This window comes from Melitaea cinxia, chromosome 5, assembly GCF_905220565.1.
Source record: "Melitaea cinxia chromosome 5, ilMelCinx1.1, whole genome shotgun sequence".
Taxonomy (NCBI): Eukaryota; Metazoa; Arthropoda; class Insecta; order Lepidoptera; family Nymphalidae; genus Melitaea; species Melitaea cinxia.
Window position 1 is genome coordinate 12,207,465 of NC_059398.1, and position 17,767 is coordinate 12,225,231.

At 31.8% G+C, this 17,767-nt stretch overlaps 1 protein-coding gene and 2 long non-coding RNA genes across 6 annotated transcripts in view; 2 read left to right on the forward strand and 1 right to left on the reverse strand.

The window, feature by feature from the left end:
• LOC123653619 (RNA-binding protein Musashi homolog Rbp6) overlaps positions 1 to 17,767 on the forward strand; it is a 540,105-nt gene that overhangs the window by 74,801 nt on the left and 447,537 nt on the right. The window lies entirely within an intron of this gene.
• The window catches only part of LOC123653621, a 61,277-nt gene that overhangs the window by 33,777 nt on the left and 9,733 nt on the right, over positions 1 to 17,767 (forward strand). The gene's annotated exons all lie outside the window — the stretch shown is intronic.
• On the reverse strand, positions 4,705 to 5,610 carry LOC123653622. The gene is made up of 2 exons (XR_006743132.1): positions 5,561 to 5,610; positions 4,705 to 5,297 (listed from the first exon to the last, which is right to left on the reverse strand). It is a non-coding gene; the product is annotated as an uncharacterized LOC123653622 (long non-coding RNA).

Sequence of the window (17,767 nt, forward strand, 5' to 3'; positions counted from 1 at the left end):
ATCTGCATTAATTGGGCTTTATTAATTCTACTGCCGGGCAAAGACGTATATTTTGACAAAGGAAATGGTTAATATAAGTTACAACACTACTTGACATTTTTAGATAATTGTTATAAGGTAAATCTTAGTGATGTTTTCTATAGTCTTATTATGTTATATGAAATATTTTATCAATATTAAATGCAAAGATAATTATGTGTGCATAATGTGTGAACATCCTAAGTATTTCCAACGAGCATTGTCCTCTTTTTATACCATCCGCCAATATTGTTGCGAACATAATGAACATGCATTCCCACGCCCTTCTTACTTCCTGTTATAGTTTCCTACCCATAAATCTCACTTTATTGCTGTTAGTTTTAAAGACTGATGTTTTGAATAATTGATTAACTATTATTAATAAATAAGTTTCTGCATAACGTATTTTTTTTTAAAAATCAACTCATATCATTTGATAAGTATTATTTTCAAAAGTTTTAATAGTTTATTTTTATGCAATTTTCAAAGAAAAGTTTTTATATTTTTAGGGAGAATTTTTCTAACAAAACTAAAGGTATAGGTGATAGTATATAAAGTTCGTTATTCTTACTGGAATATGAAACTATTAATAGACTATTAGACTATGCCTGAAAAAACCCATATCGTAAACGTTTTGTGGTTCATATTTTGGAACGAGTTACAGAAGATCAAAAGACTATAAGGCGTCACTTGATGTGACTGTATATTTGAATTTTATAAATTGATTGTAGTTACTGATAAATTTTCAATTATGGTTTAAAAAAATGTATATAATATAATGATCGTTGATGGAGGAAAGCTACTTATATCAATCTTCATATTTCGAGGGAAATTTTGTATTATGCATATGTTTTCTTGTACAGAAGAATAATCCTTTCTGTTTATTAATTGGTAGATTGGTAGATTGATAGCTAAGGTCCAAAAATATTGGTCGTGAATGCGTTAAGTAAGATGGTCAGGAAGTTTCATTAGTATGAACTTTAGTAGCGTTAGAGTGGTAAATATAACGTAACATATATTTAAAGGTTGAATAGGATTTATTCCATTAATCAGCAATTTGACGTTTTAATATTTACAAATTGATGTCTTACTAACTTTCCACGCATTAACTAAATGGCGTCGAAAACGGTTTTAAATGTAGGTTGTTAAATACCTGATATATGTAGGACAGTTTAACTTTTGCTTGGTTAAAACATTCAATATTTCTGTATTTATTTTTTATTAATAGTGTCTTCAACAGTATTTTCTCAGACTTTTGTGACAAACACAGTTAATTGCTTTAAGAACTTATATACTTAGGTACGAAATAATAAACTGATATTCAAAATAGATAGCCTTAGATCGAACAATTTAAAGTATTTTGAAACAAGTGTTTTTTGTTAGTAATTCAGTACTTTCCTTTCTTTTTTTCTTATATCATGTTAAACATGTCGCACCTTTGGTGCAACAAAGTCACAACAGCTCATTTCTTAATTTTACAGGAGAGGAATTTTAATATTTTTTTCGTATTTATTTCCTCATTTTTGGATTACTATTTATGGTAGGTTTGAAATCTTTATAAAATTAATAGTTTATTTTCTTTGCTACAGTTTGTCGTTAAAAATCTTATATTGAATTATCAAAACGTCCTAATAAAAGACATAACAAAAAAAAGTGTCCTAAATTGTGACTTTGTTGCACCGAAGGTGCGATGTACTCTGTATCTATAATCAGAAACTGTAACTACTTTATAAAATTAATTTTATAATATTGTACAATGAATAGCGTAGTAAATATAATCTATTATATTATTATATTTTGAGTTGTCGATCTATATTGAAATGCGCATCTACTGAGTATTCTTCACTGTAATTGTATTTATCGGGACGATTTGCTGTCATCAAATAAGAAATTCTGTTTACTGGGTTCCTATTTCATTGAATTTCGCTCTTCTGTTCTCTTTATAGAACAATGAAAAGGAATAAAATACATTAAAAGACTTGTTAAAGTTAGGCGATGTCGATATTAAAATTCGTGTCAACATAGAATTTTACAAACAAGCGGTACGAAATCAATTTAGAGTCTCATTTTTGTAAGTCAGCTTTGAGTTAGCACAAGAAGGAAAAAAATAAATTAGCTTAATACAAATAGCTTGATTGTTTATGATATTTATTATGCAGGTATAATTCATCGTCCATCACTACCTACATCGTACAATTTTAAATGATAAATATGCAGTTATGTGGATTTTATATACTTATTAAAATCCATTATTGATTATCCGGCTTCTAGAAAGCCTGTGAAATCATGATATTGGACCCTCAAACTCCAGTTCGACCCTGAATTTAAGCATCCTGGCTATGAATACGATAGATACGTGTTATGTTAAATTATTATAACAATCGACTAACTTGTAGATGATTCGGCTTGTTACCAAATTATACGTATCGACATGAATGCCAAGTTCTGGTACAGAATTGCCAAGTCCTGGAATAAAGCACCCTGGCATCGTACAACAACAACACCCGATATCGTTTCTCACCAATAAAGCAGGTGTCTTACTAGAGGGCGTTACTATGTTCCACTAAATAAAAAAAAAGTAGAGAGTCGCTAGCACTTTATTTAATTTGAAAAACTATAAAATTCGAAGAAATTTGGATTAAAAACTGCATTGTGCTGTACTTTAAATACTTAATAAGATCACCATAACGATTCTGATAACGAAATATATGTTTAGTTTTTTTCAAGTTGCATACTCGATACTGTAATTAGTAATGTTTCATATCGTATTATTTTGAGGGAAGAAATTATTAAACAACACAAACATCATAATCCTGACGAGATGGTAGTTAGAGTTACATTAGTAGAATTATCGCATTTATGTGCGACAAGTGCTTTACTGTAATGCCTTCACAGTGCTTCGGTATGATGCAATGCAGTAAGCAAAATACTCGCGATATTGTACTCGTAATGAGTTACCTCATTCAGACGATTTTCAAAAAACATATCTTTTGTTACTCATTTTAAATTGCTTAGGGTATACCATTTTACTATATTTTAAAGTGCTGAAATAATTTTACAACAAAAGTTACCGAGCACTGTCAGTTGGTGACCTGTTTTATTTGATTAAAAAAAAAAATTGATTAAACTACTTACAACATACAATAACTGTTTCAGATTGTATTGAATAAATGGATTATCGATATCGGTTTTATATTGAACGGGTATTTCTACTATTTCATTTCAGGCTTAACAAAAAACTGAATACTACACTAAAGGATTTTCTTCGATATATTATTCAGCATGCGATTTATTCAAGAATGAGATTGTCGTAAAATAATGTAACAAGATATTGAAATAAATAATCTCCAATCTTAATAAATTCTTATTTTCCTGGCCTTTGAACTTTCTCCTGGTATCGGTGTCAGCAATCTGTGGGGGGAAATTTGAATAATTTGACTTTTAACCATCAAAGGATTTTATTACAACGCAACAAGCCTGCGGTATTTCAAGAAATCTCAATTTGAATTTTGGATAAAGATTTTGATGGACCAATTGAATTTTTTTTATACAGCTATGATTTTATAGTTCGAATTCAATATATTATAAATAAATAACGAGATACTGATTCACGTTGTCACGTACGAAGTGAAAATTTTAAAATATGAATAATTTAATCTCATTTCATTAACGAGTATAAAATTGCAATATCGAGCGTGTTAAGCGATCTTCAATGTCTCGTGCAGTACTCGCTAATGAATTTGATTAAAATCGCAATTCGAAATGACCAAAATTCTGTAAAACATTTCAATACTTGGCATTTAATTCAGTGTACTGGGATAACGTCGGATATAGCGGGCCACGTGACGGCTTCCGGCGCCGGTCGCTTGGTCACGTGACACCGATCTCTTCATTGTGTCGCTGAATGTTGATGGGTAGCCGCATTCATGTTAATTCGTGCACTTTATTAAACAATGCAAGTTTTATCCTAAAGATACATGTATTTTAAGTTTCTTTACCATTATATTTGCGTGAATGTAGGTATGTCTTAAGACACTTTACATTACTTATCCTTATTAAGATTTGCGCGCTATAAAATTTTAAGCTATGCCGATTAATAATACGACGTGTCAGAAACACAACAATAATAAATTTGCAATGCAGGTAAGATATAAAGGTATTTTTATAATATTTACATCCAAGTATTTAGAGTAAAAGAAAATATCTGAAATCGAGAAAAATCAAAGTTCTTTTATTTGTAAAATTTCGACAGGAATATTCCAGACTGGCGAGCTACCAGTCTGTATTATTTTAACCTCGTAAGTCCTGTGTTTTATTAACACCAGTAGTCATATCTGCCGGCTGTACTATACCAAGTACAAACTAAGAATAATGCTTCAGACCGAGACAAAATTATGTCGATTTTAGGCAATTTTTGAAGTGAGGGTTCGTTGTGTGTATTTTTTACGGTATGTTTGTGATGTATAGCACCTTCTTAAAAAGGAAATAAATAAAAATATTTTGTACTTGTGGGAGTACATTAGGTTTTAACACAGTATAATAACACAATATAAAAAAGTTATAAGGTTTTATTTCGTATCAAAATTAAATATTATTTTTGTTCTAAAAATCACTTAGTAGTATATATTTTATTTTATTACAACATAAACAATATTTTTCTTCTAGAAACATTTATAAAATACTCCCTCAAAGACAATATTAGCATAATTTACTTTTATAAACCAGAGGATAACAGTATCACTATTCTTAATTATCGAAATAGGATAGAAGACATAACAATCTTCCTTACTTGCTAGTTTAATTGATATCTTATTTCAAAATCACTTTTTATTTCTTATTATTAATTCTCTTGTCGATGAAAGGCCCTGCAACAATTTCTGGTTGAGTTTAGGCAAATAGCTACATTACAGTCAGAGCATTTAAATAAACTCCTTTTGTCACACCCAGAGAGATGGCCTCGTTGTTGTTTGTCTAGATGTTCCGGTAAGTGGATATTGCCATATAAGCGTCGCATTTTTGATGGTACAGGCACTATGCCCGATATGTCGTGCCCTTGTACTTGTACTTCTACCACGGCCACGTCCAACTCGGTGGTCACGAGCACTTTGAGTACGACGAGTAGATCCACCTCCACTTACAGCGATTTCTGTTTCTCCACCTTCAGATTCCGAGGACAGGTTTAGGTTAGGTCAGGGAGGTCAGGTCAGGCACATCTTCATCATCCGAGTCTTCGAACTCCGAATTATTAAGAAGTTCTGCTATTTGTATTTCGTCGAAAGCTACAAATACGAAAAAAAAAACAGTAGTTATATAGACCGAATGTACCACCTCAAGTACAAATTATAAACAGTTATTTATGTAACAAACGCCTAACGTACCATGTCAAGTACAAATTATTTTGACTGATCAGGAACCATTTTAAATATATAGTTTTCTTACAAATATTGCTTGTTTTACAATATTCATAATTTAAAAGCACTATTTCATTTCAAAAACAATAGAAAAAACAAATGATTTAATTGATATAAACAGACAATCTTACCTCGTGTTAGCCGATGAGCCGACCGCATGGTCATCTTGCTAAAAAGTGACACTAACACTGACAGTTGACGTAATCTGTCTAACATGACGGAATTGACTACAGAGTAAAGAATTATAATAACAGTAGCAATGTTGGCGATGTAAAAAAACTACCCGGTAAATGAGCAATCCCTCATTTGTACTTGGGTAAGTACATTAGGCAGTTACTCCATCTATGTACTACAAATCTCAGGTCTGAACTGTTATCGTTAATTTGTACTTGTACAAGTACGTGGGGACTTACGAGGTTAATATAAGTTTTATTATAAATTGTAAATGCAGAAACTCTAGTTCCATCTGGCTAAGTTTCCCGATAAGATACAGATGTGGCCATACCACACGTGAATGTCGCGTGACCGACCAACATGTATTGTCGTCAAATGACAGCTATCTTTTATTACGAATACGATAGTGAACAGTGTAGTATTCTCAGAGTAGCTATGTATTTAGCACTTCAGACAGCATGTATTTTAGACGCTGTACGTCTTCATAATTCACACTACTTAAAATTATTAAGCTTATTTAGATAACTAATTGCCTTTTGATACTATTTAGTACTAAATATTATTCGTGCATTTTCATAAATATTCTGCGCTGTTTTCACAGAATGAGCCATTATTATTTGTTAAGTTCAGTCGAGTAAGCACATTGTATTTAGTTTGAAATAATTGTAAATTCTGTGGGATAATAATGTTTATTCTTAGTATTGTTGTGATGTTAAATTATTTTTACTGAGTTGTTAAATCTGGAGTAAATACATACTTTAATGAACTTTTAGTATTTATGTACTGAAAGGGGCATTATTGAAATGTTATGCCTTCATTATAATTGTATGATACATTTATTAAAAGAAGTTTTTAAAGTTTTTAATGTAACTATTTTGCAATGTGTTGAAGCGGAGGTTACGGTAGGTATCTATTGGCTGTTGCGTTGTCGTTCGCTGGTTCAAACGACGTTCATGCTAAACATTTGTATTGGCCATATAGTTGTTCGTTTGTGCTTGGGTGTTGTTTTTCCGGGTCTCCGAGATAATAGTAAGTTCTAGTGAGAGGCCGTTGATTGTGAGACGTTTACTTATTTTTTTTTCATGGAGTTTAATGAAATGTTTAGAAAATGTTGTATTTTTATGGTATTATTCTATTCAGTTAAATTACAAAATGAGTCATATACAAACAATACAAGTCACAATTTGTGAATATATATATGTGTACCCAGATATGCATATATATTCATGTTAGTGTATTTATAATAAAGTTTTTAAATTATCTAACAATGGCTTTAACTTTCAATCGAATTTAATATTGATATAGTGAAATTCTTTAGAAATAACTCATGTTAATAGATTATAAATAAAAATGTTCAGTCGAAATTGGAGCGAAACTTATTTCTGTAATGTGGCTGTCAGAGCGCTCATCGGCTAGAAACCGGACGTTTCGGATAAGGTTTGTTTTTCTAGTATATATTTTTGGTTTGAAGTGATGTGGATAAACAAATAAAAAACCGTGATTTTTTAATCAAAGAGTGTAATTATTAACTTTGGTTTCTGTTTATAGATTGTAACATTTTTAATTCATCAAATATCTTACGATTTTTTATCCTTGCCTAGACCGTTTAACTAGACATCCCATGTGACTTCAATAGCTTTAAATATGATTACTTGTAAGATTGTTGAAATTTTTGTTATTATCCTACAGAATAGTAACAGTTACAGTGTATTATATATACAGAAAAACACGAGTAGCTTTTTTAAGCTACTGATTCATATTCAGATTAATTTTCTTAAAAAAATTCGACGATTCGAAACCCATTGTATAAGAAACCCTACCTACCGGGTAGTAGCTATTGTTACATAAAAAAACATAATCCAAAAACCCACATTAATACATTTTATATATATTTTATAGAGGATAAAAGTTATTTATGTACAAACTATAGTAATGTAATCGTCTTAGTGCCTTGAAAGTTTAGGGCAATACATAATTCTTTGCGTGATTCGTAGAGTCATAAAATTATACTCTTTCGTTCGCTTGCTTGAAATGATAGTACATTTCTAAAATCAATATAGGCGCGAACAGTATTTTTAATATTAGCGTAGAACGGGAGAAAGAACTGGAAAATATTACATTGGAGGGAAAAAGGTCTTTCATTGGGTACAATGAAAACTATAAAAAGTTGCTTGCGTCAGCTCTTCGATTTGGTTTATTGAGTTATTAGTTGGAAAAAAATGGGTTAAGATTTTACTCAAAACGTTCTATAATTTGGAATGTCCTTCCAGCTTCCGTTTTTCCAACTAATTATAACTTGAAGATACCCTTAAATCAAGAGTGAATAGGAATCTTCTAGGCAAGGGCGCACCATCTTAGGCTACATCTTCACTTACCATCAGGGGCGATCGCAGTTAAGCGCTAGTCTATCTATTAAAAAAAATCTTAATCTGTGTTTTATATCATCATCATCACTACAGCCTATTGCAGTCCACTGTTGGACATAGGCCTCCACAAGTTCGCGCCAAAAATGGCATGAACTTATGTGTGTTGCCCATAGTCACCACGCTGGGCAGGCGGGTTGGTGACCGCAGGGCTGGCTTTGTCGCACCGAAGACGCTGCTGCTCGTCTTCGGCCTGGGTATTTCAAGGCCAACCGTGGGATGGTTATCCCGCTATCGGTCGGCTTTTTAAGTTCCGAGGTGGTAGTGGAACTGTATTATCCTTTAGTCGCCTCTTACGACACCCACGGGAAGAGAGGAGGTGGCTATATTCTTTGATGCCGTAGCCAAACAGCTAAATGTTTTATATATTAAACTTTTATTAATATATAGTGTCCTGAGTATAGGGTGAAATTTAGTCAAAGAGATTTTATAATCAGGTGTTTTCAACACATATATTTTTCAAATTCTTTAATTTAAAGCAGGAAGTAAGGAATGGAAGTGTGTACGAGAGTTTATTTTTCATTAGAAATAAAAAAATATATGTACTCTTTAGGGGTAGGGTAGAACAGGAAATGAAAGTTAGTATAGAAGTTCTGCTATTTTGTGCTGTAAAAATTTATTTTCTGCTAGTAAATTAAAAAATAAAATGTTTTAATTCTACCGGAGTAAATTTACTAATAACTATTATGAGTCGATGACAATGTGGATGACTATTGTGCTATTTTTAAGTTTGATTTAAGTTGAACATATACATACATACATACATACATATAATCACGCCTCTTTCCCGTAGGGATAGGCAGAGACCACTTCTTTCCACTTGCTACGATCCTTACATACTTCTTTCGCTTCGTCCACTTTCATTATTCCCTTCATACATGCTCTTCGGTAGGGTAATTATATTATTTAAGTTAAATAATATAATTTAGTCATTTAATTAGCGAGTAATAAATGCACGTTTTAGCTTTCTTTTATTCAAATGTTATGTTACGTACGTTTAAAAAGGTACGCAAGTAGTAAAGTAAAGTAATTTTTAACCGACCGACCGACATTTTAACCGACTTCCAAAATAGGAGTATTTTATCATGTATGTTAACCTTAGAACTTTTTACTGGGTGGAAAGGTGGTATTTGTCATATTTTATTAAAATTTAAATGAAACCTAATATGTACTTTTCGAGTTATATCTAATAATATGTATTTACTTAACATATTTTTTGTTGCATATTTAAATTAATATGTTGATGAAAATCTCAATCATCTCAATCACAATTTCATAAAAAATTTTGATGATGCTTGTTTTGTGGTTCTATTAAAATCCGATCTAGATCTGAAAACTACTTTTTAGTAAACACAATTATTAATACTACAAATATACATTGAAATAAAAAAATAAAAAAAGTGTATAGGAAGTACATGTCATTAACTTTAAAATAACAGAGGTGGATAATTTCGGATCTCATAGATGACCTTCTCTCGTGAGGACCGATCTATTATAGGGATTAGGACGCGCTTATCACTCCCCATATCACTTTATATACAACTGTCTGATCATTTTATCTTCAAACGGGGTAAAGGATTAAAACCTCAGATTGAATAATAGTTTAATTTAGATACCCTCATAGGCTTATTCTCTATAGACATGATATTTGGTTTTTATTTTTGCATCAATTTTTCGTCAACCTACGTTGTATTATAATAACGCATACCTTTTTACTGGATGTACCGATTTTGATGATTTTTAATTTAATCAAAAGCTGATGTTTATTATGTGGTCACATTTAAATTTCATCGAGATCTGCTAACTACTTTTTGAGTAATCTTTGATAACGCGTATTACTTGACTATTTTTTCGTCGACCTACGTTGTATTACTTGTCGATATAATTGAAGTCGTTTTTTTTCGTTTGTGTGGACACTGACGAAGGGACTGGTCCACAAATTTAAAGTCACTCAACGTGCAATGAAACGGGTATTGCTTGGGGTCTCTCTCAAAGATAGAATTAGAAATGAGACTATCCGCGAGAGAACGAAAGAAACATAGCCCACAAATACAATCATTTAAGAATAATTTAGAAAAAATATTAGCATTCGGCATTCCTTCTCTATATAAACTTTAAGTGTGCGTAATTTCATACTAATACACAAGCCGAAGACGGGCAGCAGTGTCTTAGGTGCGACAAAGCCAGCCCTGCAGTCACCAACCCGCCTACCCAGCGTGGTGACTATGAGTGGTGAGTTCGCGTTTTGGCGCGAACTTGTAGAGGCCTATGTCCAGCAGTGGACTGCAATAGGCTGTAATGATGATGATGAATGATGAATTTCATACTCCTCCGTCTGCGCAATTTTCGTAAAAAGGGGAACAAAGTTTTTATTCACTTTTATCTCAGCATTGAATATACTCTTTAAACTTTTAAACGAGCGTCGCATATTAAAATAATTAAAAATTCTATAAGTAATATATTTACACAGAATTTATCTAATGTACATTTGTATCGTTTGATAAGTTTCACGTTTCGCGTGATCACGTGGCGCTCCACGTTTCTGAACTGAGCGTGTTTCTGAAACCCTCCCTTTCGAACTAATTTCAATTCTCATCTCAATGTGAATTTTCGATTGATTATTATTCGGATAGTGCGTTTTATTGTTCAATTTTGTATTAAAGATAAATTAGTAGATTTTAATTATAAGATATTGCATCAAATCTATTTTATATAGTTTTGGTTGTAGAGTCTAGATTTATGTCACGAATTTGTATATAGCTAACTCGGCGGACTTAGCAGTGTCTTCTACACTTAAATATATAGGAAATATCGTTGGAGTTAATGTTATATCTACGTTGCGTCATTGGAAGAGATCTAGATTTAAAAGGTATAAAAAAAGACATTAAACTAAATTTCATTTGATTCTATTTTTTCTTTAGTTTTTTTTTTAGCTGTTTGTCTGTTTTAAGAAAATATATCTGAAGAGTTCATATGAACGTCAAACATGTTTAAATTCTAGTAGTTTATAACTACTGATTTGCGAATGAACTTTTGCGTCCAATAGCATTCACAATTAAAAGGTTTTTAATAAGAATGCTACGTTTAATATATAACAACCGCTTACCATATAAGACAAACAATCTAATAATTTAGGAGAAATCATATGCAGTTGAAGCAGCAAGGTGTCTTTCTTCTTCAGCCCATCGCAGTCCACTGCTGGACATAGGCCTCCCCAAGTTCGCGCGTCAAGGTGTCTTTACATTATTACAATAACAAATTCAAACAGGATACAACCAGCTTAACATTTTTTTGAATTACGGCTTATTATAACTTTTTAATTGAGGCTTATAAGTTTTCGAAGTTTTCTTCGCCGATAATAATTAATTATTCGTTTGTTTATGTTTAAATAAGTAGTCTTTAAGTTAAGATATAACATAATTAATAGCTCTTAAGCGTAAAAAAGAAAAATTTTAAAAGTAAATATAGGCCTCTGTTAATATATAGCATACGAAAGTACGAAAAAAAATCCGTTAAATAATAATTACTACTACATAGTTATTAAATCGTTTTTGACCTTTTTAATTATCCGTAATATAAAAGTGTCGTAAACTTTCTTAGTTTTTAAATAACAGACTTGTCACTGAAGGTCGGTTAGTGTTATACAAATTATTAAAATACAAGTATTATGATTCCATCTTTACAAATTTACAAATGTAAAGGTTACTAGGGGCAAGATATTTCATCATTTACATAAGCGGTTGCATATTGAATGGGCGAAGATTTTAGCTTGACACGGCAGGTTAATGACTCCGCAGAGGTCGACTATTGTTGTGCTAAACAATGCGCCGACCAAGCCGTCAATCCTTCCAGTTATTTGCCTCACTAGGTGACGTACGACCCTTTCAACGCTCGTGAAAAATCTCGAGTAATCGTGTTTCAAGAACTTAATTAAATGATACTCTGGTAAAGCGGGGTTTCCTTATTTTTGTTGAAATATTTAAAGCTTAGAATTTTTTTGTTACTTTTTCTCGTCTTAATATTACGTCTAAATGGGAAACGTCTAAAAGAGTAAACAAATGTTTGTAATCGATGGCTGAAAACGTAGTGCTTTCCATAATTTATCATACTACAAAAGCAAAAATATTGCTATAACTACTCGTACTCTTATTGCTGTCTAGTTTAAGTTCCGAATTAGAATATCAAGTGAATTAGACACACGCAGCATCCGGTTAAAACCTGCTAAAACCAATTTTGTTATTTTTTTTAAAGTTATGATTACTTAATTTTTAGGATAGTAATTCTTTCCGTTTACAACCATACCATACCATACCATAGTTCCACTACTACCTTGGAACTTAAAAAGCCAGTCCAGTGGTAGACTGCGTAAGGCTGCTGTTAGGTTGAACACAAGGAAAGATAAAACTTATGAATTACATATATATGTGTGTGTATTTACATATACATATTGTACTCAATCTAAAGTATTTCTGTTAAAAATAGCCACTTAAAGAATATGACCGTCTTTGTACGTGAGTTTTTGTGTTAAAATTACTTATATATGTAAATTTCTTCAAAAATTACGTACAATAAATACTGAATAATCTGTGTCATGAGGCTGAAATATTGTTTATTTGTTTTTCTTAGGATTTACTAGTTTAAATTTACAATTTGTTTATGTAATGTAATTTAAAGAAAGCTTATTTTTCTTATTGGTAAAGGTTAGAGATACGAAAGTCGCGTCGTGATTTATAGAAATGGGGAAAGATACACGGGGAAGAATACAATGCGGGTAAAACCGCAAATCTTCTCTAGCATAAAATATGTAAAATCGTTTTAAAGTTATATAAATTATTAATTTTATGCATATTTTGTAATATAAGAAATGTTGTGGTTATACACAGGGGTTTATTATAAAAAAAAAAAATTTGAATGTGACAAAGGCATCTTCTGAGTATCGAGCTGAACAAACAAGCCTTATACAAATAGCTTCTTATATCGACGTAGTGGTAGAATTAATGTATCGTACGAACTATAATTAGGTTAATCCTTTGATGAAACGAAATAAATAAAATAAACTTCAATCTCATTCCCTCGCTCTTATTGCAATACTTAGTACAAGGAAACTGTACAACAGAAGAAATTTAACTTTGATCAAACGATGACTTTGAACGTTAGAATACATTTGCACAGGATTAAATGGCGTATTGACATTAAATCTCTTTAAAGTCAACAAGGCAATTAAGATTTGATTTATGTGTTCGAACGAGATGAACGGAGTTTGGCTTATTATTATTAGTGGTTATTATGGAATGTGGAATCTCAATCGAAAGTTGAGTTCAAAATTGATTGTATTCGATGTTGGCAAATAGTTAAGAAAAATTTGCCTCTATAGTAGAGTTCCGAATGTACAGTCGTAAGAAATTCTGAGAATGGTACGTCTGCCTTTCCTCATTAGAGTACTGTTGTGAATTTCTCCCAATCCTTCTAGTTAATAGGCTTAGTTCAGCATTGGACTAACAGTAAAGAGATAAGATAGAAATATATAAAAAGTAATGAATTTATTGTATAACATATTCGCAACTACGCTTAAGATTTCATAAAGTTAACTAGAAATTGCTAGAAAGGTTTTTATTGCTAGTAAGATTAGTTTATATTTATGTCACAGCTAAAAACGTAAATAAATGAAAATAAATATTAAGAACGATTATGATTTTTTTTTTAATTAGTAGTAAATGATAATAGTTAAGTGCTAAGATACTATTAAGAGTGATTTTGTCTGACTATTAAAAAACGAAACTTGTATTCACTTAGCTCGTAATTATTTATTTTAGGTTTTAATCAACGAATAATATATAAACCCTGGTAAGCGAGCATCGAAACGGAAAAAAATGAGCTCGCGGATAATTAATGACTTCATTTATGTTTCTGCTTTTGAGAGCCGTGATTGTGCTGACCGTTTTTTTATTTTCTTTTTTCATAGCCAGCTTTTCACGCGTTAAAATCATTATTGTTCGAGCAAAACCAAATGGAAAATTGTAAGAGTTTGGAAATCTTTAACGAATCGACCTCGTTGCGGAGTAACTTAAATCGAATTTTAACTACGATTTTACTCTTTAATTAGACGCGATTGTTTCGAAACTCGGAATAAATGTTGTATTTTTTTATAACGAAACCTTAGATTTAAATTTGAAAAGTAATATAAGGATTCATTGTTACAAATATATTTAATTATAAAAGTGGTTTAACTGCGGCCATGAAAGATTTTTATAAGACTGTGTTTTTGTGATTTATGTGTAGTAAAATTTTTATTTTTGACAAATTTCTGTTACCATATATATACTTATAGAAATATAGTCTACAATAGTCTCCGCACCGTGCATCGGAGAGCACTTTAAGCTGTCGATCCCGGTTGTTATCATATCTGATAGCAATCGTTATTTATAGTAGAACATAACCGCCAATCCTCAGGATTAAGCTAGCAGAAAGAGGCCTCTTCCCAGCAATGGAATGTCACAGACTGAATTCATTATCTTAAATGGAATAACCATTTTCAATATTTTTTGATGTAATGTTGTTTTACTGTGTAATAAAATATACTTACAATATTTATTCGAGTTTTTAAACTAAAATTTTGAGATATTAAAGTAAAAGTAACATCATCCTTATTTCTGCACGCTTTAAAACATTAAACTCGACTTACAATTCTCCACGACCTACTTTTTGACAAATCATAATTATGCTGAAAACGTTTTTATTAAAAGCAAAGCAAAGTTATTTATCATGTAAAATGTTTAGATTGTTTTCTGTTCATAAGGTGCATTCTATTATGCAAATTCGTCATCGGATCCTAGCCCAGAGTATTGTCATTCGGGCCACGATCGTCCCGATTACGTTTGCCAGCCCTGACCCTTTGAACTCAATCGGGAAATGTCACCAGGACGTTTCCCCTACTTTTTGTTTTCTTCGAATTTATAAGTATGTTATGAAATATAGCAATTTATAGAATTTTCTGTTAATGTTCATGAGACAGACACTTTATTTTGTATTTAGTATATTTTAATGATGAATTATGATATTTTTAAAACGGTAATTATTGACAAAATACTGCTGCTTCATTTCTATGCAAAAAGTAATTATGTGTTGTAACAACTTTTAATGTAATTCATTTTAACATGGAAACAGGAAAAATATTTTAAAAAATATTTTCTAGCATTGTAAGTTACCAGAAAAAATATATTACTAGTCAGATTGTGAGAGTGGAGACGCAAGTAATGTTCAGATGTATTTCACGCTATTATTTATACACTGTGATGCCGCAATGTTATTGAAATCATCGAAATCAAATTAAAAAATTAAACAAGGAAAAGTTATTATTTAAACTATATTTTACACGTTGTTGTATTTTTCACTTTATAAAATTGCTTTAGTTTTAAACACATTAAAATGTTGATACATTTATTGTTGCCAAAACCAGAAAAAATTATGTGTACTACATTTATTTGTTGTTGGGCACCAGCGTCTTTGGTGTGACAAAGTCAGCCCTGTGGTCACTAAGCCTAGTTGGTGACTATGAAAAAAACATATGAGTACATGCCATTTTTGGCGCGAACTTGGGGAGGCCTATGTCTGTCTAACAGTGCGATAGGCTGAAGTGAATGTATGAAGTGACATTTATTTGTTTCAAGATTGAACTCTTCACTACAGCACATACATTTTATTAATTCTTTCCTCATTAGGAAACTAAAAAAATTGAAGTAACAATTGTCATTAATATTACGCTGTAGCGAAAAAGCGTTTAGTGCTGTGTGGCTACGGCACTAAAGAATTTAGCCACCCCCTCTCTTCCCGTGGGTGTCGTAAGAGGCGACTAAGGGATAACAAGGTTCCACAACCACCTTGGAACTTAAGAAGCCGACCGATGGCGGGATAACCATCAAACTGCTGGCTTTGAAATACACAGGCCGAAGACGGGCAGCAGCGTCTTCGGTGCGACAAAGCCAGTACTGCGGTCACCAACCCGCCTGCCCAGCGTGGTGACTATGGGCAAAACACATGAGTTCACGTTATTTTTGGCGTAAACTTGTGGAGGCCTATGTCCAGCAGTGGACTGTATAGGCTGTAATGATGTAGCGAAATAAATGCCACAATTGTCAACGCTGATTATACGTAATATGGTGGATATAGGATAATTTGTAAGCTTTTTGAAGTAGAACTTCTTTACGCACACTTGACTTGGGAGTAAGCTGGTGAATGCGTGACGAGAGCGTTACGAAAACTGTGATCGGGCGCGGCAAAAAGAAGCTGTTAGATGGAGCTAAAGAAGTTTTACTTCGGACGTGTGGTCTAAAGCACACTCTTTTTTTAAAGTTTTTATTAACTTACAATCTATATAACAATGTATGTTTATTAGGGTAAAATCTTACAACTCAATTTTAAAGCTATATCTTTAACCCATTGAGCTGAATTTTGTATACACGATTAGTTTGGATGACAATGAGTGGTTAGCTGAGTGACGTCATTCTAAATCTACAGACCACGTCTGAGGACTAGTTATTTTATGTACTCTTACAATATGGGTATCTAATTTAAGGACTTTCTGAGAATAGCTCGAAAAATAAGGAGATTTCACTGTAAATACAATATGACGAACTTCTAAAGATGGGGGTTAGTTTTTTATGCTTTCCTACTATATGAGAGTCAAATGAAAGGATTTGCTGTGGATACTAGACTGAGTAAGCCGTCTAGTGATATCTAAACAGTAAAAATAAATAAAACTATTTTTTTTAAACAAGCATGTATTCAAATGCGCTAAAAATTATAAAGTAAACTTTTCCTTTAAAAATTTTACTATTATCTACATTTACCGTCATTATACAATTCATATGATATTAAAACTCGTCGTGAGATTTTATTATAAACAAAATTCAATAACATGATATGACTGATTTTAATATTTAAAATTTTGAAACTTAGTAAATATCAATATTTAAATCTCGTATTTATTTTTTGGCAGTTAGCGGTATATTTATTAGTTAACAGCTGTTATTATTAAGTGGTTTTACATTATAATTTAATAGGAAGCCAGTGTTATTTTGATAGCGCAGTTTAACTTGTGAGGGTAAAGTTCCCTGTTTACTGCACAAAAAGCATTGTTTTTCGTAATTACAAGAAATAAGAAACTTAGTTGCGCTATTGAAAATTTTCAATGAGAACTTTGTTATTAAAGTTTACGTAATTGTTTACGTGCGCTAAGCTTTAATCCCATTAAAATTGATAGACGCCGTTGTACCTATTTTTTGCTGTTCTTCCGATAAATTCTTTAAGTGCAAGTTTCAATAAAAACAATTAAAAGAATGTACAGTGTAAGTTTATAAGGGATTTTTGTCTTGTTCCTTTTTAAATAAAATGTGCTCTCTTAAAATATTTCAATCATGCAATGAAAAAAAAAATCTTCAAGGATGTAAGTATATCTCCGCTTTGACGTGGATAATAAATCTTTTTTCAAATTTTTTCAGAGCCTTTTACCTATTTCAAATAGTCGGTCAATGGGTACGTCCTTAATTAGAATAGATACAGAGAGAAATTGAGGCTTCTCTTCTGTTTTAATGAGAAGGTAATCGTGTGATCCCTTTCGCACAATTTTGACTCCGCCTACCGGGCGGTGAAAATCAATAACGTACTCCAGAAGTGCGTTTGGTGTCCTACCACACGACGTTGGTTGCGGACCGACGTTGGAGCTGCTTACAGTGATGACAGTTG